This window comes from Melospiza georgiana, chromosome 2 (assembly GCF_028018845.1).
Source record: "Melospiza georgiana isolate bMelGeo1 chromosome 2, bMelGeo1.pri, whole genome shotgun sequence".
NCBI classification, from domain to species: Eukaryota; Metazoa; Chordata; class Aves; order Passeriformes; family Passerellidae; genus Melospiza; species Melospiza georgiana.
The window spans coordinates 45,305,177-45,331,442 of NC_080431.1; the positions used below are offsets into that span (position 1 = coordinate 45,305,177).

The following is a 26,266-nucleotide window of genomic DNA, read 5'->3' on the forward strand; positions in this document are numbered from 1 at the left end:
TTATAGCTTCAAAACTATGTGTATTTTCAAGGTACTGATTTTTTTTCCTAGACTAGTTTTAGGGAAGCAATTAAGGATTTAAAGTACAGACAGAAGTGTTGATCATAGTTACATCATAGCTTGCTGTTACACAATACACTTTTTCTCACCATAAGACCAAAAAAAAACCCAAATCACCACCCCCACCCCCCAAAAGCCATAGTACTTATTTTAAAAAAGAGACAACTGGTAAAGAAACTTGTTAATCCTGTGCCTAACTGTAAAAGAATTTTAATGTAGCAGTAGCTAGTTTGCATGCAAACATCTCTGAACTGCCTGGTAAATTTTAGCCCAATGTTTGAAGTTTTTTTCATAACATTTACTGAGAAATATGAGATTTAAAGTAGTGTATGTTATATAAGTTCTTCCCACCTCCCAGGATTTGGTAGATCCAAGTAAGTCGGCCTATCATGAATGTCAGTCAGTATGCCTTAATACAGATTCAGTTTGAAATACTTGTACTGAAAACCTGCTTGCACATGTCTTCTGTCATTCCATCTCCTGTGCTTCTCCTTAGATGATCAGTTCATAGAAATTGCTGTGTGGGAAGCATCTGATTGGGATGGACAAATGGTGTTGTATTGACTAAAACTACTTCCACTTATTTTAATTGAACTTTAGATATATATGAATTAAGAGTAATTGTTTTATATATATAGGGTTTTTTAATTTTAGTGAACCACACATCATTTCTAAGTAATTCTTTGAGTGCTTGTGTCAGCTAAACATTTTCTTGCACACTTAAAATAGATATTTGGTCTTTATATTATGTTGTTGGTGAGATCATCAACATGTATCCTGCTAATGGAACTCCAAGATAAAATTTATACTTATATTTAAGACTGTATCATAGTCTTTTCCCTACTCTGGGTACATAACTCACTTATTTTTTCATGCTATGGGCAGTTTGTATTCAATTATACATTGTTTTCATCTTGCCTCTCTAAGTTTTATCAAAATTGCATGCATTCACATTGCAACTGAGGCAGAAAAAATTTCTTCCTTTTCTGTCTCTCATCACCTTATCTCATTTACCATTCTTTAAATAAATAATTTGATAGTTGATTTGTATTTTGCTTAAGGCTTTTCTTATGGCTTGGTTGAAGGAGAGGCTTTCAGAAGCTAAGTTTGAATATCTGGATTGCAGCTCTCCATATGTTGAATTAGGATGCATAATTTATGGCCATATATTAGTTGTGATATATGGAAACAAATAGTTTAATATTGTTCTGATACAAAAAGAATTTAGTGATTTCTTAGATGATTGAGTTTGTGTGTGAGAGATGATAAACTGAGCAAAATCAACAATATGCCAGGAAATCCTTCAGATATTTACAGTATAAGCTTTTCTGTGTCCCAGGAGATCAAAAGAAAAGTATGTGGGTGGTGCACTTACCTACTTCTCATCTTGAGGCTTACCAAAGTGGTTGTCAGCGGAAGATTTGTATTGAGCCAATCAGGCATCCAGTATTAAGCAAAATGCATGATCTTTGTCCCCTTGGTAACAGTTGTGTTTAGCAGAACGCAAAATGTGTTGCTCTAAATCATTGCTCTAATTGGCACCTTTGTTGACAGCCTCAAAAGAAAGGTCAAGATGTGGTTAGGCGTGGGACTGATGTACTGTCTTACTCACAGCTGCAGCCTCCTTGGCTGAATGCAGCAATTTATTGAGCAGGCATTTGCTTTTTAAATTCTATGGATATTTTAGTAAATTCCATTAGTAGATACTATTTGCATTTAATCTTCTTTAATTTTTTTTCTTTTATGCTTTGCTACAGATAGTGTGATTACTGCATTAAATCTAGGTGAGAAAAAAGGAAAGTGCGATGCCAAGCTAGTACAAAAATACCTGTAAACCAGTCACTTAATAAATTTGCTTACTGTTGTCAGGAACTGCTTTATGCATTGGAATATTAACACCACCTAGGCCAAGCTACTTTGGGTGTTTGAAAAAGTACATATTAGAACACCTGAGTTTAAAAATGTCTATTCCATATATAGTCATATTCTATGAGATGTAGGCACTCAAAGAGGGTGATTCAGAGCCCTAAATTAGTTGACTAAAGTTAGACAGTGTGAATACCTCCTACAGTAACAATATGTTGAAGAGGGACAGAAAGCAGGCAAGTGAAGACAGAAATGGAGTGATAAGGACAATAAATGAAGTAAGTCTGTAGTGAACTCTAGAAACTATTAGAAATCATTAGGAATTCTTTGACAAAAGGAAGATCAGTTTTCTTTAGAGCACAAGCTCCAAACCAAGAAGCATCTTCACAGGTAACTTTAACAATAGAGTAGGTATGACACTTTCAGCTGTGACTACCTCGGCATCCCTTTCTTGTATCTGCATTGCAATTGTTTCTGCAGTCCCCAGTCAATGCTGGAGGATAAAACTACAAATATAAATAATTCCTTCTTCAAAGAGCTTACAAGAAAAATAGGATTCATAGGTGAAGAATAAGAAAGGAAAGGGGAGAAGAAAGAAATAAAATTACCTGCTCAAAGTAACGAAGGATAATAATTCTTTCTTACTATAACATGGACTGCAATCTATAATCCCTTACAATTTCCATGTGTGAAAGGATTTATAATACGCAGCTTTTAGAAATTACTTTTTTTTAAAAAAATTGCCTTTACTAAAAGAGAATACTCATGAGTAATGGTACCACAGTAAACAGTCTCATTTACATTTATGAGGGTTGGGTAGAGTTCTTGAAAACGTAGTCCTTTCACAGTATTTATGGGTTTTTTTGTGTTTTACTGTATTCTCTATTTTATTAAAATAATTCTTTAGGCTGTAGCTACCTTTTTAAAGAGAAATCAAGAATTCTATATTCATCTGTCTGTAAATTTATTAGCTCATTAGTCACTGTACAAGAGGATGACAAATCTCAATTTTTCATCCTCAGAATCGAAGTTTACTAAAGAACAACATCCTACGTGTCCCAGATTTTCTTTTTTTTTACTTGGTATTTAACATCTGATTAGAAGACTTTTTTGGCATTTAATGGAATTGCTACAAAAGTTTCATGTCATGTATGGACACTTATATGCACATGCATACTAATGCTTTGCACCTATCCTTTTACCATTGCACCTATACTTACCATCCATTACCCTGCTTTGTGTAGGATAAAAACATTTGGCATGTAATCATCTGTCAAGATCTGGGTACCTCTGAGAAATTTTCTATTGGAAACTGTCATTATTGAGCATGTTAAAGTAAGTGCACAATAAAAAAATAAGTATCATTGTTTGCGAAGAAATGGGAAGCAAATTCTTCTGTTAAAATCAGTAAAGCTGTTATTTCCCTTGCTGATTCTTTGATGGACTTGCCGTTTGCTGACTCATTGTAAATTGACTCTGTTGATACAGTTTTGAAAGTTCATATGCTTAGTTTTGGTAAAGCTAATATATGAGTCATCAGCTGTAGATTCAGGCTTTCCAGTTGTAGTAACTAACAGTACAGATGGTCTGATATCAATTTGCAGTGGCTCTTTTTACAAAAGTACAGTATATTGGTCTAGAGCAATATTTCTTGATCATATGTGGATTTCCTAAATTGTATGATATTTTAGATTTGGGGTTAGATTTGACCTGGGCCATCTGTTGAAGCCATTATATATATATATATATATTAGTGTATATATTATATTGTGGATGCAATTTAGCATCCAATGCCCAATATTATAAATCTGTTTGATCTTACTGTATAGGATGCTTCAGCTGTATCCTGGTTTATTAGCAGAGAAAAGCTAATTTCAGCTTGCATTCTTTTATTTGCTAACATTCAAGAGAAGTATTTAGGCATGTTGCCTTCTGCCTGAAAATACTGAAATTAATTTATATGGCCATTTATCCTATTCAACAAGAATATGTCAGTTTTTGATTAGCTACAGCAAATCTCAGTCTGTAATCAATTCCTAACGGCTATAGTTTTCTTTAGATAGGCTCATAAATTTTGTCTCCTAATAGAAAGTGAACTGTTGCAGTGTCACGTATTTAGCTATGTTAGCTTTATAACTACTAATTATTGAGGTATTTACAGTTCTAGAAAAAATCCTAAATGTTAAAGAATTAGAAAAAAATATTTCTTTTTGTACCTATCACTTTATAGTTCTTCCCTTGTCTAACTTTCCATACTTTCTTGAGTCATTTCAATAGATTGTTCAGATATATTGGATTAAGAATGTATGTTTGAGTAACAACTACTGCAATCAGACATGACTTTATTTGTTCTTGACCAAAGAGATAAGCTGTTTAATTTGACCACTATCAAATTTCTCTTTACTGTGGAGTAGGAGCCAGACACTGAATATATCTGTAGCATGGGATGTATCAACCCTGCAAATATTATGGGAGCACATTCCCAACGTGATATGAGTTTTGTACTTTGGCAACAGAAAGACACTTCCTATACTCCTCTTGTTGGTGTCCTGATAAACCTAGACAGGAAACAGGGCACATGGACCAGGCAGCACACGGAGTCATGTTCTAAGAGCGTTAAGTTAGATTTAGCTGGAACATTCTGAGCTACTTATGCTCTGATTTTCTGCTCTCTTACAACATCCACACTAAACACATTTATTTTACTTGCTTATGTACACATTTTTGCTTAAAAGTGTTGACATTTTTTGTATGTCTGAATTACAAAGCAGTGTATACCTCAAAAATGGCTAAAGCAATAGGCTTCACTTAGTAGCTGAAACTGTGTCAAATCTCCCTTTAAATCTGAATCTGTCTTCCTTCCCACCACCAAAGGTGATTTGAAAATAAAAAAAACCACTTATGAAACAAAAGTGGTTGTTGTATTATAAGGAAAGAAAAAAAAAAAAAAAAAAAAAGTGGTTTGCCTGTTACCAGAATAATTAAAAGCTGGTTGTGGTTTAACCCCAGCCGGCAGCTCAGTCCCACACAGTCACTTGATCACTCCCCCACAGTGGGATGGGGGAAGTGAATCAGAAGGGTTAAAGTGATAAAACTCATAGATTGGGATAAATTCAGTTTGATTTAAAAATTTACAAAAAACATTTACAAAATGAAACATTTTAATAATATTTAAAAAAATTAAACATCTACAAAATAAAAAAAAAACCAAAAAACTAAGGAATTAATTTTCCATGTCCTGTGGGTGGGCAGGTGTTTGGCCATGTCCAAGCAAGCAGGGCTCCATCATGTGTCACATGGGACTTGGAAAAACAAATGCCATTACTCTGAATGTCCCCATTTCCTTCCTCTACCCCAGTTTTATGTGCAGAGCATGACATCATGTTGTCTGTCAGTTTGGGGTCAGCGTTCCCAGCTGTCCCACCTCACAACTTTTGCTGTACCTCCAGCCTCATTGGTGGGGTGGCATCAGAAGCAGAGGTCTCTAGGCTGTGCAAGCACTGCTTAGAAATGTATAAGACATGTGGATGTTGTCAACACTCTTTTGGTCAGAAATCCAGAACATAGCACCATACAGTCTACTGTGAAGACAATTAAGTGTATCCCAGCCAAAACATATACAAAATTAAACTCAGGATGTTAATTATCTCATTTATTTCTTTGACCTAATGTTTTCTTCATACGAATGCATAGCATAATTGCAAAACTAGTTTCCGTTCTTGTACTTCAGGAGAGATCACTGTCTAATTTATATTGTCATGGAATGAAAGAAAAACCATTTTTGTTTCATTTTTATTGTTCACATTTTGAATAAAAAAGTTAAGTTTCCCTATAAATATGTGGTTTCTGTTATAAGCTGTGACTGCTTTTCTGAGGCTATAATCTATTTTCTTGGGTCATTTAAAGAAAGATAGGATTAGATATAGCATAGCTCAGCTTTAGTTTTTTGTTATTTTTTACTGGTAGTAAGTTCATCTCACTGCTTGTGTTTCCATGCAACCATATGTTTATGTGAAGTCACATTTCACTTTTTGATGAATAAAGTCCTTCTAATTTCCTCTCACATCAATTGTAGGGCTCATAAGTGAGGTGCAAGTGTCATGTAGTTAGACCAAGAATATCATATATTTAGAACTTATCAGCATAATTATGCATTTTGTTTCATTATTCAGAACTTATCAGCTCGATTGTGTGTTTTGTTTTGTCATTTACTTTCTTTTATAGTGTTTACTTGCTGAGAATTTTCTTCCTGGCTTTTTGGAAGAATGCCAGACTCCAAGGAAGTTTCTCTTCCTCTTCCTTTTTACCTTCTTATTCAAATGCTCTTGTGTATTCAGCAAGAGGATGCCAGCTGCATGAATTCAAACAGCAGAGAGGGCAGGAGAAGACAATTTTAGCACATCTCACTGCTTTCTGTAGTTCTGCACTTTGCTTATTGGAACCTGTTGTCCATGTGCTGGCTAACATTGGAACGTGTGGCAGTGTGAGATGGACAGCTATTGAGCACCGACATTTTAGGATTCTGGGGAAAAAGCATGCCATGCATTTTTCCTTTGTTTGACAATGTGAGGAAGGGCAGTTTTCTGGCCACTTTAACAGCCATTTGCAATCACTTTGTTGAGTGTCTGTGCAAATACATAGTGCAGCTCAACTATGCCGTGAAAGCCTTTCAGTGTTAGTGTTGAGCTGTCCTGCCTTATGTAAGCCAAATATTTTCGAAATGGAGCCACTTGCTGAAATCCTGTCTCTGGAGAGATGTGCCAGGACAGGGGCATATTGGTTTTGACTTAAGAACTTGTAACCATTTTTCCTAGCCAGATTAAATATTACTAATGACACAGTTCTGCAGGGAAACACAAGAGAACATTCTGTAGATAACAGTACAGGGGGGAGAGAATATATCTTCTCCATGCCTGTTGGTTTCAAAGTCTAAGTCTTAGAAAAGTAAAGGACAGGAGAAAAATAAATTATTAATACTGCTCATGAAATTTTAAACGTACAAACATATCTTGAAATATAGTAGCAGGAGGGTGATAAACCCACACCCTTTCCACTTTTTTCCAGTAGTGGACATGTTTGTGCAACAGCACTCAAGCACAGCTTCTTACTGCAGGTGCTTTTACCATTTTGGGAGTTCACTGCCCTTGTTTTGTTAGCCTCAGCAGTTTGAAAGTGTTGGCTCACCCACAGTGCTTGCAAATATATCACTGTCCATGCTGCCTTTGCTTTTTGTATTTACTGGTGTCTTATGCTTCAGGGTTTCCGATGCCCTTGAGAAGCTGTGATCATTTTTTACATCTGAAAGAGAGCCAATTCATTTATTAAGACTGAGTCTGCGAGGCCCGGATAAATTTATTCTATCTAACATTTAATAAAACATTAAATTAAAAATGTGACTTCTGCAGTGACATACTCAGCATTATCCTTCCAAGGTTTATATGTGAACGTTGCAGGGCCCCACCTTTCCAGAAGGTAACGTGCTATCAATCTAGCTCTGAGGTGACAAGGACACTGATGTTTTTCTGTGGTGGTTATTTAATAATTAATTTTTCATTGCTAGTCTGTTCAATAAATGGATTGCAACATTTAAGACCAGTTTAATAGGTTTACAGGTCCCTTATAAATTCCAACAATGATAATAGTTAATAGGAGAATAATGAATTTGAGCTCAAAGATCTCAAGATCAATCAAGCAAATTAAATCTGGCCTAGGCTGTGGCTGCTGAAGTGGTTTTCTTGTTTGTTTGCATGTTTGATTGTGGATTTTTTTTTCCTATAAAATATAACCAGCGTGGATTACTCTATCTGATGATTTGTTGAATTTCTTAGTGTTTCACTTGTCATATTAATTTAAATCTTTAATCTGAGGATGTGGAATGCATATGAAGCGGCACATAAAATCAATATTATGTTGCAAATGATGTCTCCGAAGAGGGTGCAGTTGTGCAGGGGAATGCAATAATAGGAATAATAAAAAGAAAGTGTACCTTGATCTTTCCACATATGTAAGTGCAATGCTGTTTATCAATTAAAAAAAATAATAAAACCACACATACCTCTGCTTGTAAAGGAAAAACTTTTCATTGGGCTTTATCACATAATCAAAACACAAAGTAAAAAAAGGTTCAGATAGGGAAGCCTTGCCAGTTACTATGAGGATTTGAGAGCATTAGCCCTACAAAGAAAGAGTGTATTGCTTAGCAGGGGTTTGCTTGGCATTTAAAATAGATAGTTCTTGGTCTCATTAGAGTTCATGGTATTCAGAGGTAACCTCATTAAGAAAGTTAATAAAGGAGGAAGGTACATTTGGTTTATCTTCTTGCATTATGTCTCATCCAGAGCCTGATTATTCACTTTTTTTCAAGCTTTTCTGTATGATCACTTGAACTGGGGTGATTCTGTCATTTCACAGCCATTTCCACAGCTCTTTATTATTGCACACACTGGAAAGAGATTCAAAGCACTGTTATTCATTCCTGGCTCTGAAATTATCTTACTGAACATCCATTCACTTCATTACCCATTTTGTACATTTGCAAAATACAAACCAAGTTGATGACCTCAGTAAAAAGTATGAATTAAAAATGCTGGATAAGAAAATAATATGTCAGATTCACAACAGTAAAAAATTGGGGCATTCGTTTTTCTAGAGCTTTGGGATCTGACTCAAGATCTTTTCTTACCAGTTCTATTTTAAAGGAATTCTGGTTAGACAGGACATTATCAAAATTTTTTGATATAACCTTGAAAAAGTGGAGGGGGAGGGAAAACTGCACAGCAACCACATCTCTTGAAATCTATGTTCTAGAGATTACAGTCTTGGGTCAGACTGCAAACTTAAACCAACCCCAGGCAACCAATACTGAGTGTAACACATCAAGGTATTTCCTCAACCTTCCTCATTCTTGACATAGACCAAGACTACCACCTCTCAAGCTTGCAGACAGTGATGGAGCAAGTAAACATTGCCTGGGCAGTAGCTAGCTATGGATGTTTTTCTCAGAACAGTTTCTAGAGGGAGCATAGGCTGTGTACCCATATGAAGGGGGAGAAAAAAAGAAAAGGGCTTGGGCAAATCAGTTGTGTTGGCTATTTCAGGTAGAAGGAAAATGAACCTGCAATATTATGTTGTACTACTAAACTCTAGAGAGTAGGTAGGAGGATATTGTAGCAAAATAAAAGAAAAAAATTGATAATGAGGGTATCGCAAGATGATAAAAAGAGGAGAAAAGCTGGTAAACCTCCATTGCTACAAGAATTAATTATTTAGCCTGATTAGTGAGGACTACATGTGCTTGGAACAGGTACTACCTATCATTAACTGGTAACAGCGTGTTTCCAGTCTAGGCAGTACCTGACTAATAACTACTATTGATGTTGATGTCTATCATTACAAAAGTAGTTATTTCACTACTGTAAACTGGACAGGTGCTGCAGGCTGGATTTGCCATGCTGGAACCCATCAGAATCACCTGCTCTTATTGCAATATTTGCCATTTTCAAATTCGCAATAATAGAATCATACAGTAGATTGGATTGGAAGGAGCCTTAAAAGATCATCTAGTCTAACACCCTGCAATAAGCAGGGACATCTTCAACTAGAACAGGTTGCTCAGAGTCCTGTCCACGCTGACCTTGAATGTTTTTGGGGATGAGACATCTATCACCTCTCTGGGCAATCTGTGACCACTTATCTTGTGATAGGAGCCATTGGTGAACCATTTCTGCACACCATTTCAGTGGCTGGCAGTGACCATTTTTCCCAATGGTGAACAGTCATCCCTGAGAAGCAATGGGCACTGACCAGAGAATGCAAATTGCACTGAACTGCATAGCAGCTCACCAGCTGGGTGCAGTCTGTGTTAGCTCTTATTTTGGGCCAAGGAGATGCAGAAAGCTGTTACTGCTTCCTGCCAGCTGTAGGTCCATAAGCAGTTTCTGCAGTGAGTTTGTGATTCACAGCAGGTGATGGACAGTGATAGTTTACTAGTGAAGTTTGTGGTGACTTCAGATAAAAAGACTGGGGCTGAGGAGGGAGAAGATAGGGAGCGTAGTAGGAAAATGGGATTATTGTAACTAGAAGGGAGAATCAGGTAGCAATTTTTTTTTTTTTTTGCTAATACAGAAGATGTAACATACAGATTTTTGAAGGAGAGAAGAAAGGAGATAGGAAGAGGGTTTACAAAATTAAAAATTTAGATTGAAATTTTAAATGGCTCACCCCTTCCTTTTCCTCATGCACTCTTCTTTAGTCTAACAAATGTCTTGATATTGCTGTGGCTGAAATCCACTTAATATTTGCTCTCTGAATACCCATGCAATTTCAGTGAAGTCATTCCTGAAACATAGTGGGAGATTCAAACTTAGTTCATATGGGCCTACAGATCAGTCACTAAATCCCAAGGAATGCTATTTTCTAAAGGGTGGGAGGAGCATTGGTGGGTGGCTTGACTGAAGATAAGTATTAAGAATAGATATGATAATGAGATTTGTCCTTGATGTACAATAAGTGCACACAAAGAATAGCAACAGCAAACCTATGAAGCTGGAAACTATTCTTCCTCATAGAAAGAGTAGGAAAATTTATTAAAAGTAAATGATGGCTCCATATAGGCAAATGGGAGAGTATAGTAATTTGTTTAGTATTTATTTTATGAGGCTAGCAATAGCACTGCAAATACTGCAGTGATGCAGAATGATAATGTGCAAATGTTAGCATGAATTAGTGGCCCTTTAAAATGCATCCTGATACTACAGAAGCCAGGCAAGCATTTATTACACTAGTCCTTACTATTTAGGCGATTTTAACTTGCTGTGTAAAATATCCTTTTGTAGTCTAAAATAAATTTTTAAGAGGGAACAACTAGAAATCTAAGAAATTGTATTTCTTTACCTGTCAGAAGTGCAATGAAATAACTCTTAAGAAATCAGCAAGGTGTGAGTTTTATTTAAATTGTACACTCAGTTCATTCCTATTCTGTAGGTACATATGAAATCAACATTATCTCAATTACAATGTCATCACTTTTAACTCTTTTTCTCTGGGATCTAGTTATTTCTATGAATTTGGGAATGAAAAATCCTGTTCATTGCACTCTGCCTAACAGTTCTTTGGTTGGACAGAGTGCGAAGATCTGAGCAGGAAACCTTTGCTGCTGTGTACTGAGAATCTTTCTTTAGCCTATCCAAAGTACATTTTGTATTTTCTGTAGTGCTTTCAGCCTGATACAATTGTCACCTTCTTGGTGTTACTCACCTAACCTTGGTGTTACTATTCGTTCATTTAGGGTACGGAATCTTATGTCACTCCTTAAATACTTCTTATGGTTGAACATGCTATTTAAAAGCCTGGGCTCGTTAATAAAGTATGGTATGTGAGGTGTCAGTTCATTCTGTTTTAGGTTTATGAAAAATACCATTTTAGTTCTACAATATTGTAACATTTGAAAAATGTTGACTTAAATGTTGACATATTTCTGCGGAAAATGCTTGGAAGACGTTTGCTTTTACAAAAATATTAAGTTTTAGGCAGACAAAATAACTCTTTCAACTCCATCTAAATTATTTCTTTTGTTCTATTGCTACTTTCCGAGGACTCTAGAAGTGTTGAAATGTCCACATAATCAATTTTTTATGTGGGCCTCACTTTAAACTTGGGATCAGCACAACACTGTTTTGGTTTTTGTTTGTTGTTTTCCTTTTTTTTTTTTTTGAATGAGTTTCCAAATAAAATGCAGTTGTTAGGTTTTTGAGGTTTTTGCTTACTGACTGAATTTCTTCATTTTCAGGCCATGCCATGGAGGATCAGAGTGGTTGTCCCTCAGGGTCCTTTTTTAACAATAGACAGCATCAGAGGGAAATTTGGTGAACAATGAAAAGCTCCAAAATGGAAACATTGCAGCATTTCCACTGAACCTGTTTTTATCCCATATTTCTAGTTGCTAAGTTATGCATAGAAAAGCTTATTTTATTTAAAAAAAAAAAAAAAAAGAATAAACATATATGTATGCACACACAGTCCAGTGTAGCAGTCAATGGTCTTATTATTCATATAAATACCTAAATCTCCTTAGACTCTGGCTGGGCTCTTAGCTTCAGTGATATCTTGAGGGAATATGATAAAACATGCTTTTCAACACCAACTTTCTCCTTTCCTGGAATAAACTACTTGTTATTAATAGAAGATAGTCATTGTGTTCCTCTGGCTCTGATAGACCTGATCAAATAACTTCCTATCAGAGTAGCCAGCTTCTTATTCCCTGGGACAGAAAAAATGTGTTTCTTCCTCTCCCTTCTATTAATAGTGTTTAGATTCTAATGGATTGGTCTTGAGGAATTGAATTCATACCTGCTGAAAGCACCAGCTCAGGCTTGATTCAGTCAGCCATATAGATCATTTATGGACCATGGGCAGCCTCAGGGCAATGCTTCTTCAAAAATAAGTAAGAAAGTATGATCTGAACTCTGTATAAATCCACATCAGACTTATAACAGGTGGGTTGAAGTAAAAGTAATTTAGTAAAAAGATTAGTGTTCCTTTCAGGAATATGCAGATTAATGAAGTAATTAGGACAGAGGGCCAGATCCTCAGGGCGTTGTAAATCATCATCACTTAGCTGAAGTTACTGAAGCTCTGCTGATTTATAACACCTACAGAATTGATCCACTAGCAAATCCTTAGTGATGATGTTGGTGTTTTCTCCTGGTAATAGAGCTGCAGGCATCCGGGATGACAGTTGGTTTGAGGGGCAAGTTCAGAATATAGATAAAAGACAACATGCATATTTAGAGCATGTGGGGAACTTAAGACTGCAGAAGACCTTCTGGAGTTTCTGTGTTCAGTTCCTTTTTACTGTTGCAAGCAATGACATCTTATCATGCCATTCAAATTTTTTCTTAGAAACAAAAAGTGGTTGGTTGAGGCAGGATGGTATTTTAAGCACACACAGCATTACTCTGAAAAACAGATTGAATAGAAATTTTATCACATGCTGCCCTCTGGTTTCTTTTATGATCATTATTTCATTTTTCATTTGAGAAAGGGAGGAAACTGTCTATTAAAAAGATGGTGATAGGGGACGTGCTGTGTGTTTCTGGGATCGATATAGACGGATTATGTTTCTAGAACATTGAGGAACATGGTAGAAAGGCACAGTTGACTTGGTGCTCTGTAGAGCAGTAGGAAGCTTCACTTAACTTACCACCTGAGGTATCTGCTCATCTGGGAACAGTCAGCACACCCCAATTCTCTGTGCTGTGTCTACTGAGCGAGGAGTTTGGTCTGCCTAATCTTTAGTGCTGGCAGCAATATGCAAAGCCAGAAGGACAACAGCTTGGCTTACACGTAGCATGCTGAGTCTGCAAAGACCAGATAGATTGAAAGACTCTCTATTGACTTGTAAATTCAGGAAATTTGATAGTGAATCCTGTGGTGTACTGAAAATGCAAAAGTGTTCTGTACTGTTTATGAAAGCAATTTACAGAATAGGATTATACTTTGGATGAAAATCAGCTTTTTATGCAGAAGTTCTGAATAAACTCTGGAAATTTTTGATTAGTAATGAAGTGTGACCTCAGCTCCACAAACATTTGAAATTATGTCATTGTTTTTAGCTGGAGATTTTTGCTTGCTTCAGGTACCAGAGGAATGCCTATGTGACAATGTGGTGTGCCGGGGGGAAGATGTGAGAGAAGGAGAGAAAGGAGGGCTTTTTTGATCTTCCAAAATGCTGCTCCTGATTACTGATAGGGAAGATAGAATGGATAAGCATTTGGTGTTCATTCCTTAAACTCAATCTTTTTTATTTGAATTTATCTAAATTCCCATATCTCCGGAGAAGAATGAAAATGAACATTTTACTGAGAAATGTGTTATGATATTTCTGGATGTATTTTTTTCTGACTAGATTTGAGAGTCTCTGATGTTTTGTAGATTCAGTTAAGGTACCATCAAATCTTTGCAAGGCAATGTATGCAGAAATTGACTGTCATGAAACACTAATAAAAGTTATCAAGCTTGTTGTCTTTCCAAACCTGCATGTTCTTATTCTCCCTCTCAAATGCAGCAAATTTTGAATGACAGCTGCTTTATTTATTCAACTAAGTTCTTTTGGAAGAATAAGAATAGCACAAGATTTCCATGAGTGTTTTGATGGAAAACTATTATTTGTTCCTCCTAACAAAACATTAGCTCTCTTGCAGTGGTGTAGCTGCATTTCAAATCTGGAGTCAAGTCATTTTGACATTAAAGAGAGCCTGCCTATGGTGAACAGTTAAAATATCTTAATATTTAACTGAGTAGTTTTGGAGTTGTGGCTTCAGGGTTTTTTGGTTTTTTGGTTTTTTGTTTTTTTTTTTTTTTTTTTTAGAGAGGAAAGGTATTTTTTGTGCTGTTGGTTTCTTCTTGATTTGTCTTTAGAAACAGGTCAAAGAATTCAGGTCATGAAGAAGTTCATAGCAATATCTGGTAAATCTAAGGTTTGAGACAGAACCCTGTCGCTTGCAGGAATAACATAAATTCAGATGATATTTTAAGTATCAGTAGTAGTGCATGTGTTCACTGGCTTAGTATTCTTGAGGAAGTTGCACAAGAGGAGACAAACTCAGCCAAGTCTGCAGGAATGTGGCAGTGTGGAGGAGCTTCTGAGGAATATGGGCTAATTTTGTATAGTGCTACTTCCAATTTCATATGCATTCATCGCTATTAAAAATTAGTTGGAGGATGAATTGCATAATTTCTAAAGGAGGTCACACGTATGTAAATACAATTAGGATAATGAAATCTAAATTTTAGAAACTATTTGCTAGCTATAGTATTTAATGGGAAATGGTACATGTTAAATCAGCAGCAGCACCAAGACCCGACAAATATTTTAGTATATTGCCCAACAAAGGGCACTTTTTAGACATTCTATGCATTAAAAGTTATTCATTGAGCTAAACTTAATACACTAAGAAAAATCGCATTTTTTCTCAAGTGTATATCTGCAAAGAGAGCATTTACCCCTCTTCTGGGAGCAGCTTGACATTGGATAGGAGGAGAGAGGGAAGAGGAAATATGTGACAAATTATGAGAGTTGAAATTTTCTGGGCAGAACAGGGAACAGAGGTGCAACCAATTGTAGGAAGGATGGAGAAAAAGGTTGCTCTTTTTTTTGCCTGTTCTTTTTCTTCCCAAAGGGACAGTCCCTTCTATGATGTTGTTTGTAATAGGCAAGCTATTGTAAGGTAGCTGATCTGAGAGAAAGCACGAGAAAGAGACACAGCAGGCCAGAGGGAGATTTGTCTCTAGTCTTTTCTTATTTTCTCATTTCTGGTACATTTAGAGGTTTTTTCCATGTTATGTATCTGGTTTTCCAAATTAATCTCTAATACAGCTCAGTCTGGCGAAAAAAAAAAAAAAAAAAAGAAAAGTAAATAAAAAGGGGAAAAAAACGGTAATATTTTGAATTGCCTGAAAAGCGTGCCTGAAAGAAAGAGAATTGGCTGGTTTGCTTCCAAACTGTTGTTGAATCAAGTCTTGTCATAGTCATAAAAGAAATAAAATAAAAGAAGTCATTAGAGATGCTATGCAAAATTTTCCAGATGGCAAAGCCTCAGGAACTTTTAGCCTGATTACAAGCAGTATGAATAAGTGACTCTGATGGTTACCAAGACAGCAGCCACCACGTTTGGTGACCTTTCCTTGTCATCAGGTGGGTTTGTTGTAGATGTTAATGGAGAACACAGACTTACCGCCAAGGCCAGTGATTTGGGGCATTTCAGGTTTCCCACAGGGAACTGACTACTGAAGGAATTTTTCTTCTTTGATAACTGGATTTTCACCTGAAAATTTGGAATGGGTGTAAGGGTATTATCTTGGCATCTATCCTCAAAATTTCAAATTCTGTGTTAGCCAGTTTGGTCCTTTGTACAGTGAATGAGTTAATCAGGAGCAACCAGGCATGTCTGACAAGCACAGTAACAAACATGGTAACTTGGAAGGTGCTTTCAGCATGTGGCATTTAGATATTTTGACAGTGCACATGCAACCATTTTGCAGTATCTTACGTAATACACTGTGGGAACAGTGAGGAACTCACTTAGTGAAGAAATATCTAAGATAATGACACATACAGGTGAGTAACTGGGTCCAAAAATGCCTCTGACAAAACCTAACAAACATATAACGGTGTATGGGGTAGATGAATATTCTAAGAACAGGACTGTAGAGTCTGAATGCATGTGGATATCTCTCTTTCCATAAATTCTGGATTTAGGGAGATTTTCTCGGAGTTATGGTCTCACTGGATCTGACCTTTTTAAGTCTGAAACATACCTAAAATTCCAAATTCTTATACCTCCCTGTGCAGTGCCTCCAGTAACTTCATAAGGGCAGGCATGTCTCTGACAGGTATTTGAAGTAACAAGGTTATTTGCCTTAGATACCTTAGAGACATGACATCTAAACCATTACATTAAGAATGGATTTTATGTATTTTCTTTGAAATGTAATTACATATTCATTTAGATATAGACTGGCAATTAATATGAATGAGGATGCGGGATGATTTTATAAGATTTGCAGCTAGACAATTCAATGAGTTGGCTAGGGGATGATAATATCTTGTCCATTTTTTTTTAGTGTAGCATATTAGGATGAGTTTGTTGCTCAAAGCCTTTTCCAGCCACCTACAAACAGCAGTTTTCATTCACTATGAATAGGACTGAGTTTGATATGAGGTCAGCAGCTGATTCACTAAGTATCCTGACCTCCTTTCAGTGTCTTTTTACTACACTAAATTCTGTCTTTTCTATCTTTTGTCCCATCATGAGTTCATATCTTTGTTCTGTGTATGAGTAGAGGCTTTTCCACTACTTTTTGGGTTTTTTTAGTCAATGATACTCCCTTTTCTGTGTATGTATGTGTGTATGTCTATAAATATATCTTTCTGTTTACAAACATCAGATCATTTTGGTATAATACTGTCTACATTAACTGACATTTTGTCTCCAGAAGGTAAAGATAATTCATCCCATGGAAGAGCTGAGCTCAGGTCACACAAGTGTGTGTATACATCTGTGTTTAATTCCTTGATACTTAGAAGGGATCCAGAGCCTTTCCTCCAACTTCCATGAAGCCTCAAGACTGTAAATTAATTGTGACAAACTTGAAATTCATGTTTTACAGAAATTTTGTCAAACTGACTTTCTAGATGAATTCTAAATTGGATCGGTCATACCAAACTATTTTTTTTTCTGAAATTTGTATTTTAAAAATATTTTGAAAGATGGGAATGAAATCTATAAAAGGTTGACAGCAACAGTTTTATCATACTTTACCAGTCAGTCTACATTTCATATTTTTTTTCTCTGTATATCATAATATTTTTTACCATATGAATATGCATTACACTTATTCTTCCAGTTTATTTTATCTTGTGATGTTCAAAGGAAAATTTAATTTTATTTACTATTAATCAAAGTTTCGATTGTCTATGCATTTTTTTGGTATGTAAAATCAGTCTTACTGAAGTCATTAGCTCCACTTTGTTTGAGGATAATTGTTGTTCTTTTTTTATTATATATATCTGTTATTGTATTAATGAATATAATTTAGATTATTGAACCTGATAATTCTTCGGGTGAGTTCACAGCAAGGGCACTTTGGGCTGAATGAAAAGTTGTAAAACTTTAGTCAATAAACCAATTAATATGTTAACAGTGTACGCTATTAGGCAGTGGTGCAATGCTGATCATACAACAGTCTTTAATCTTGAAGAGGAATAAGGTATTACTCTCCTTTTTTATTTGTGCTTTTAAAAAAATTATGTGAGAGTAGTGGAAATTAAGAGCAAGTTTCTTCAAATTATTCTTTCAAATAAATCACTTTTGAATAGGACCTAGCTTTAAAAGAAACCAACAACAAAGATAAACAATGAAAATAGTGTAATTTAAGAGATTGCTTCAGCTTCTTAAAACGCAATTTGTTTAGGAAATTAAATGCCTATTATAATATTCTGAGTGCTATCAATGGAATTAAGTGAGGTTTTTATTTTCAGGAAATGATAAACTGTGTAGCAGACTATGCCACACCCTGCAGTTTGTGTCCCCCCTTGTTTTAAGATTAAGAGCCTCAAGTATCATTAACAATCAAGGCAGGCTTTCCTACAGGAACAGTATCATTACAAATAAGTAGCTTAGCACTCTGTGCACGTTAATGCACAGAACAAATCCTAGCACTGATTTGTGAGCTCTAAAACCCATTAGAGCACAGGCCCCAAAGGGGGCAAGTCACTGAAATGTACTAATTATCGGTCAGGCTCTTCAGAAAGACTTTGGGTCAATGCCAGCCATTTTTAACATTTTCAGTAAGTTTAGACTGAGTTTTTTGTTTGGTTCCTTCAAAGAAACTTGTAGGTATAGATTTGTTTCATGCATGTGTAGATTGAAACCTTATGGATTTATGTGAGGTTTTGTGTTAAGAGAAAATGCATATTTAGTGAGTTCCAGAGTATTTCTGGGATAGGAAGGGCTATCACACTGTGCCATTTCTGAAACCTAAGTTTAGCCTGTCCTTGAACCTGGCCCAGGTTGTATCACCATTGTTACTTGCCTGTCTGTTGCTGGGGAGCTGAAAAGCAGTCAGCATAAAATAATAAATGAGTAAATGTTTACGCCGATGTCATGCCTGGTGCACTGCAGACTGTCTGGGGCGGGGAACTTCTCTGTGAAAAATGGACAACCTGTGAATTTATGGCTCTGTCAGGTCATTCTCATGTCTAAGGGAATGGGTATAGTGGTTATCGACCAGCAGAGAATTTATATCTGGGATTGACTATCGTTTTTCAGTACAATGGATTGTTTCTCACATGTCTCATAAATAATGTTCAGCTTTTCATTCAAACTGATGAGTATACCAAAAAGTTGTATTTTCTGCTTTCTTTCTGCTTGGTGTTCAAACAGTGTTGACATCTTGCCACTTTCTTCTGCTGCTTTTATATCTATGAGGCCTGAGAGAGAAAAGAAGATAAACAGCTATAGAAGTGCCTACTTGCTTATTTTTTTTAAGCAGTCAGAAACCATTTGTTAAAGGATGTGTACTGACACTGTCTCTCATCCTGGCTGAGTCAGTGGTGATGGGAATGGTTCTCTACACTTTGGCATCTCAGGTTGAAAATGTTCCAGGAAGGTGGTAGAAACTAAGGCTTCCACTAAGTAAATGGGATGTTCATTGGCTTCAGTGAAACTTAATGTATTTTTACAGTACAGCAGAGGTTGGCAGGGGTTTTAAAGCATGTATTCATTCAAATAAGCTATTTATTCATGTAGGAGCTGACAAAAAGCAACCACTTATGGTCAGGTAAGTTTGTTCTCTCTAACTAGAATAAATCCATCATCTACCCTTTTGGTGAGAGGACCACGGTCCTACACCACACTTTCTTTCAGCTGCTTTTGTTGGAGCAGGGGAGAATGGGAGAAGACAGAGTAATTCAAATAGTCATAAAAATTCATTGTAAGCTTTTCCAGCCTACATTCTTCATTTGTGAGCTGGCTGCACACAGGAATTGGTGGAAAACATTGACTACAAAACTTGTGGCTTTCTAAGTTTCACGGGGAAATTAGATGGCAAGATGGCAGTATTAGGGATATGGAGCCTCTTCTGGTGTGACTATCCTTCTGTCATCTTCAGAGCCAAGGCAGCATTCACTCCTTTCTTCCACTAACTGTGTTGGACCCCAGAGCTGTCAGCCCACTTAGTGCCTGTCTAGCAGCTGTGCACTTTGGCAGGCCACACCAGGGACAATACTGCCGCTTAATTCCTAATTTAGCTTGAAGTGAGCCAGCTTTGCTTTTGCTGGTAGTGTAGGCATGGGAAGCATGGTGGCAGCTCTTTGCTGAAGTAATTACTCAGAATCTCCTGGATTGGGCAGTCCTTTATGGACTGATACAATGGATATACTCTCACATCAAATGTGAGTGGTAGGAACTGTTGTACAGATTACACCACAGAGGTAACAGATCTCCTGGGGATTTGCACCTCACAATACACTGAGAGCTAGGCATGACTTCTCTTTTTGGAGGGGGAAGGGATTGGTTTTGGTTTGTTTGGCTTTTGAGGGGTTGTTTAGTTGATTGGTTGGTTTTTTGAGGGTGTTGTGTTTCTTTTGATTTTCCCTTCAGCTTCATTCTCCCTCAGAACAAAGATGTACCCATTCTTAAAATGCAAACTATAGCCTGTTTTGTTCCTTTCAGGAAAATAATTCCTTTCTACTGATTTCTAATGCTTTACTTGTAATATCATACAGTGGAAGTACTGCATGGGTTTAGTTACAATGCATTCCTTTTCACAGTAAGAGCAAGTTTGATTAAGAAAGGCCTGAAGTGGATAAACAAATAGATTTTTTTCCTAATCGTTATTTTAGTTTATTTTGGTATTCTTCAGCTGTATGTTAACTGCTGTATATTAATTTGGATGTTTTCCCCCTGCTTCTTTGTGAAGGCAGATTGCGGTTGCGGTCGTAGTAGATCACCAATCAACACTAAAATATTTTGCCTTGATTTTGAACTCTTAATATCAGAGTCAAAGGATATTTGGATTAGGTTTAGTTTGAATTATTCCTTCCTCCTGTTTGAGGGAAATACAATTAAGGCTTAAACAAGATCTTTTTTGCCTAATAAAGAGAGAACAGTGTATCCAATATGTGTATCTTTATTCTCAAAGTCTCAGAAGTGAATTCATTAGAAGGGAAGCTAAAGTAGTGATTTGATGATAAGGCAGGATGCTTCCACATGGAAGATTTAAGTTCAAATTTACAGCTTCATGCTTTGGAGTAGCTACTAATAAGAAGACATGGTATAATTTCTTAACAATTTTCCCCTTGTCATACCCTGAATTGCAGTAATTGAAAATGCGTGCAGAGGCTCTGGTCAAAGACTGAAACCTATTCAGGAGTTTCTGCACTGAACACCTCCTATCCCATGGCAAGGGACCATGCTAATCAAAACCCTGAAGAAGGGCAGGATGAAATATTTCTAAATGCAGGCCCGATGTTAGCTGTGTGAGACATTTTTGTGGTTGGATTTGGGGTTTTTTTTTTATTGTACTTTCACTTGAAAAGAGAATTTAACTGTAGCTGAGCAGTAATACTTCACCAGGCTTTGCTTGCTAGAGCCTGCTAGGCATAGCTCCCCTGGGAACAGCATACTCCCCTCTGATGCCTCTGGGCAGCCAAGGTTTGTTTTCCTTGACCTATGGATTTCATCCCAATCTACAGGGATCCTGGAGCGCAACTGATGCTCTCTCCCTTGATCCATCTGAAAGCATACTGTGTTGCTATATAGCTGGTGGGCTTAGACAATGTATACACAAAAAAGGCTCAAATAGAAACCACTGACCTTGTTTGCTTATTCTAGCATGGTCTTTTTTATCCATTATGAAACTGAGATCAAATGCACAGTGGTGCTGAAAGCACAAGGCCTGTCTTGGACAACCAAGGGAATGTGTGTCCAGTGATGAGGATCAGTAAAGGAGCTGCATCTGACTCATGTGATGCAGAGTTAAATATATCTCAAGCTCCCGTGAATGTGAGTGACAAAGAAGCCTTGCCATTCTTTGTGAGCTTCATCCTTTATGAATTGGTATACTTTTCATAGCATAGTATTTCCTTTCTGTATTCCCCATGCCAGTGTAGGTTTCGTATCTAATCCCTTGGATTCTATCTGTGTGTCTGAAATGCATCCCATAAGCCCAGTGAGAGCTCACATCCAGTATTTTAAATAAGCAAGTAGGATTTCTTGAATAGTTCTTCATTTGTAAGAATTTCCATGCATGGTACTGTGGTCAAAACTGTGTTGATAGCCCATAAATTTCTCAAGAGAAGAAAGATTATATGTTCATGATTTGCACAGAAAAATTATTCTTCTTTCTGCTGATATTTACTTGTGGGTTGGGTTTTTCGTTTGCTTCCAAAAAAAAAGTTGTATATTTAGAGATGGCTATAAGTATGTAATTTTTTAAATTGTATAATAGATATGATGCTGTGCTACTCAAAAATGATATGCTGTGATAAAGCACTGAGCCAAGATCTGGTGCTCAGTCTCTTAACTTCTTTAAAGATTTTGAATAACCCTTGGTAGCTCACTTATCTCTGTAATTAATTTCACATCTGTGAAGTAAAAGTGATTCTTACTTTTTCTCTTCCTCATATATATCACTGTTAAACAGATGAGAGAAAGATTCTTTAAAAAGAATTTTTCTATTAAACAAATTAAGCTTGCTGTATCTTATCTGGGTTTTCAGTTAATCCTCTAATTTACTCAAATGAGATTATTAAAAGTAAAAAAGTCCTTTTTCACTGTTGTAAAACAGTAAGGAGAAATAAAGTCTTTTTAACTATAATGAAAGTAGGAATCATTATTACATTTTTTTTTAAATAGAGAGCTTTATTCTTGCATAAGTAAGAGGAAAAATCCTTTTTTTTTTCCTTTTTCCAAAGTCATATTCCCTTTTCCATTTGTGTCCCATTGATCAATTTGGGGTTTATACATAAAAACAAAATGAGATTAAAGTGTATTTGCATTATATAGAGCAACATATACATTTTTAATGCCTTGCATTCAAATTATAGCTTAGACTATTTTTATAGCTCTCCTTACTATGAAACTCATGCCATTTCATCCAGTGAGTGATTCAGTCTCTAAAGTCTGGCAAAGCAAATAAACATCTAACAGCACAGTGAACAACAATGTTGTACCTTTCAGAACAGCAGTATTACCTTTAAATCACTAATCTGTCTTCACAGGGCTTGATATAGAATAGTGCATTTTATTCAGTGTTGGTGCATATGGTTACTAGAATGAGTATTCAGGCAGCTTATAAATGAGTAAGAGAAAAGCAAAGTTCTAGCAAAGTTGTCCCAAAACCTAGTAAGTTTCTAAGTAATCAAATACTGAGGGGAGATCTGGAAACGACTAATGATTTCTAAAATGAAGGTGCTGCCCCAGCTGTGTAAAGTGGATACTTTAGGGTTTGACAGTAGCTGAGAAGATGTTTTTAAAACTGTAGTTTTATACCAGGACACTTACTTTTTACCATAAAAATGTGTTTTCTTTACTTATTAAAGTGCAAAAACCACTTCAACTTCCAGTGTAGCCGCAAAAATAGCATTTAATTTTCAACATATATTTTCTTTTGCCTCGGAATGTGAACAAAAGTGGTTTCAGTGACTTTAACTAATGGAAATACTGTGAAGCAGGATTTGGATTATTATATAAATTCTTGATATTATTCTGAGAGCCTAATAAAAATACCAGAGCTAAACTTCCAAAGATATTTCTTCCTATTTGAAAATCACATATATGTATGCTGTAATTTCTAAGTTTTGGGGCATGCATAATTTGGGCTTGGTTATCTTATGATAAGCACCTATTGTGTATGCTCAGTGATCAGTGTTATTCATGCAGTAGTAGTTATTAATTCTGCTATCATTTTAAAATAAAAATAATAGAATAGTTCAGTTCAAAGGGACCCACAAGGACAACCTAATGTTGGATTTATCTTTCTGATATAAGTTTGGCTGCACTTTAATACTCTATTTGAGAGAACTTAAATACTTAAAATAGGTAAAATCATTCTCTAAGAGGTAAATATTCATAAAATGATAGAGGTCATGTATCCACAGATAGAATTTGCAAGAGATGAATTTCATACTAGCTCAAAACTCAGGCAATTAGGCCTTACCTACTGGCAGGGCCAAATTGCAGAAGCATTTTTTAGCTAATTGGAAAAGAAGAATTCCAACAGCAAACTCTTTACCTTGCATGAATCACAAAGTTACTCAGCTAAAGGCACTGAAATATTTTTCGGTATATGCTGATATAAAGATTTCCTAAAATTAGACAAGATTTTTAAAGCTAAAGTTAGATTTGTTATTTTGAAATTTTGGGGAGTTTTGGTTGAATAACAGCTTATAAAAATTCCTAGTGTTTGTTATAGAAGATCAATCCTTGGCTTACTTTAGAGAAACTGTTTTGGTTTTCATGAAAGTCACAACCTTCCAAATCATTGTGCCATAAAAAGCAACCTTACTCTTTTCTCTCCTCTCCCACTTTTCCCCTTAAAATGCTGTTATTTTTGTCTTTGTTACCACACACATGTTGAGAGTTTATTCTTTCACTTACAGGAATTTCTGTGCTTCTGAGTGCCGCTGGAGGACAGTAAGCTTAGATTGAATGTTAGGAAGAAATTATTTTCTGTGGGAGTGGTGAGGAATTGGAACAGGTTGCCAGAGAAGCTGTGGATGCCCCATCCCTGAAGGTGTTTGAGGCCAGGGTGGCGTGGTGTAGTGGGAGGTGTCCCTGCCCACGGCTGTGGGATTGGAAATACATGATCTTTAAGGCCCCTTCCAACCCAAACCATTCTGTGATTCTATGATTCTACAGTAGAAAACCAGCAACTTTGTTTTAAAAGACCAGTGGAGGTGTTTTGGAAGGTTTTCTTCTTAAATTGATAAAGGAGCATTCAGACAATCCTTTCTGCTAGCAATTCTGCTAGAATTTCTGTATAATGCTGAAAACTTAAGTCATTGAAGCTGTTAAGAAAGTAACTGTGACTATACCTATGCATTGCAAAAAATTAAAAGCATAATAATATGAGGTTTTTAAGGTTTAGTGCCATTTATAAAAATTATTTTAATTTCTTTTGTGCTGACTTTTTTCTGAATTTTTAATCTAAGATTATGCTGTAGCTGATTTTAGGTTCTGAAATTCTGCTTCAGTGCTATATACATTTTTATGTAAAAGAAAAATCATTAAAATGTAGAATTTTAAAAAGCTACAGTTCATGTCGTATTTGAACCACTTTTAGTAAAATACAAATTATTTTCTTTCTTTTATTTTTTTTCTGCAAGGGGTAAAAAAAGAGAAGCTGGCTTTGAAATCAGCTAAGTCCTAGTATGGTTTTGCTTTTCATGGTGAGTAAAAATTGAAGGAGTATCTTATTAATTTTTTTTTGTTTGTTTGTTTTCTTCAGGAAAACATTTTGGAACAGAATAGGAGATTTAGGGAGATGCTTAGAAAACAAATATCACTGTAAGTCAACCTTTTCAGCAGGCTATTTTCTTGTAGAGCCTTTCAAGGCGATACATTGAGACAGCGTGGATAGGCGGTGTCTCACCTGACTAGTGTCTTTCTGGAGTAAATAATCTGAGCCTTTTTTCTTAGTGATGCTTATGGAATGCTTTGTTGTGCAGGTAGAGAAATAGCATATCTTTGTTGCTCTAAGGAAGCTGGAGGCAATCGTGTTGCATCAGATTTTGGAAAGACGATAGTATATGAGTCTGATATCACCGGCATGCCAAGTCAGAGATCTTTTGACTTCCTGTTCCTCTTCTTTATAATAACTTGTACAGATTTGATTACTGAGTCTTTTATCTCTGGCAACTTTTGAGGTAACATATTATTGTGTTAAAAACAAGTGGAAAAATTTGAGGTGTGACTCCAAGTGCTGGTCTGGTTAGAATGTAATTCAGCATCTCTGTTCAGTACAGAAAGCTAGAGATGGAATTGTGGGCATGGAGGAGAGGTCTTTTGGTGCATACTGAGAACCTCACACAAGCTTATAGAAGTTCTAATCCCTGGTCCCTAGTCAAGATGAGAAAAACCATTGCTTTTTAATTGTATTTTGCACCTCATTTTTTTTTGTTGCTTCAGTTGGTTTTGAGAATTAATTACAAAATATTTCAATGAAGTGATTTTTTCAGCATCAGTGATGTCCCACACATGGAAAAGCTTAAAGTAGCTATTACATGGATTTGATGGACAGGAACATGATAGGAGAACTTGGATTAGCTTGGAATTTCCAATTAAATAGTATGACAGCTAACTTTTAAGGCCAGTGACAATAACCCAATGGTGTATTAACATGGCTGGGTTCAAAGAATATGTGACATCTCATTTCAAATAATTTCTTCAATGTCCAAGAATATAATCTTCTCTATGTTTGCATATGTTGAGTAAAATTGAATCCCTAGATAGTTTGTCATTATTCATTCTTGCGGAAATTATTGAAACTGCTCTTACTCTTCAAGTTTGGCATAAGCCCTTATTCAGTTTAACAGTGCTGTGATTTCATCACTGGTATGTTTCTGTTTATCAATACTTTATCCTTGTTCTTTGCTTACTCTATAAATGATGAATTTCCGAAATATTTTGAAAAGTGAAAGCCTAACATTGTTCTTTGGAGGGTTAATACCTTCTGTCCCTGTGTCTTCTCTGCCACATACAGTCTGAGATTTATTTTTGAAATACAGCACTTGAAAGTGTTGCTGTGAGGCTTATACCATGCTGCCTGTTCCTCCTCT

General features: G+C 36.1%; 1 protein-coding gene across 5 annotated transcripts in view; it reads left to right on the top strand.

Annotated features, from left to right (window-relative positions):
* Window positions 1–26,266, top strand: part of PCDH9 (protocadherin 9) — a 671,931-nt gene that overhangs the window by 181,456 nt on the left and 464,209 nt on the right. The gene's annotated exons all lie outside the window — the stretch shown is intronic.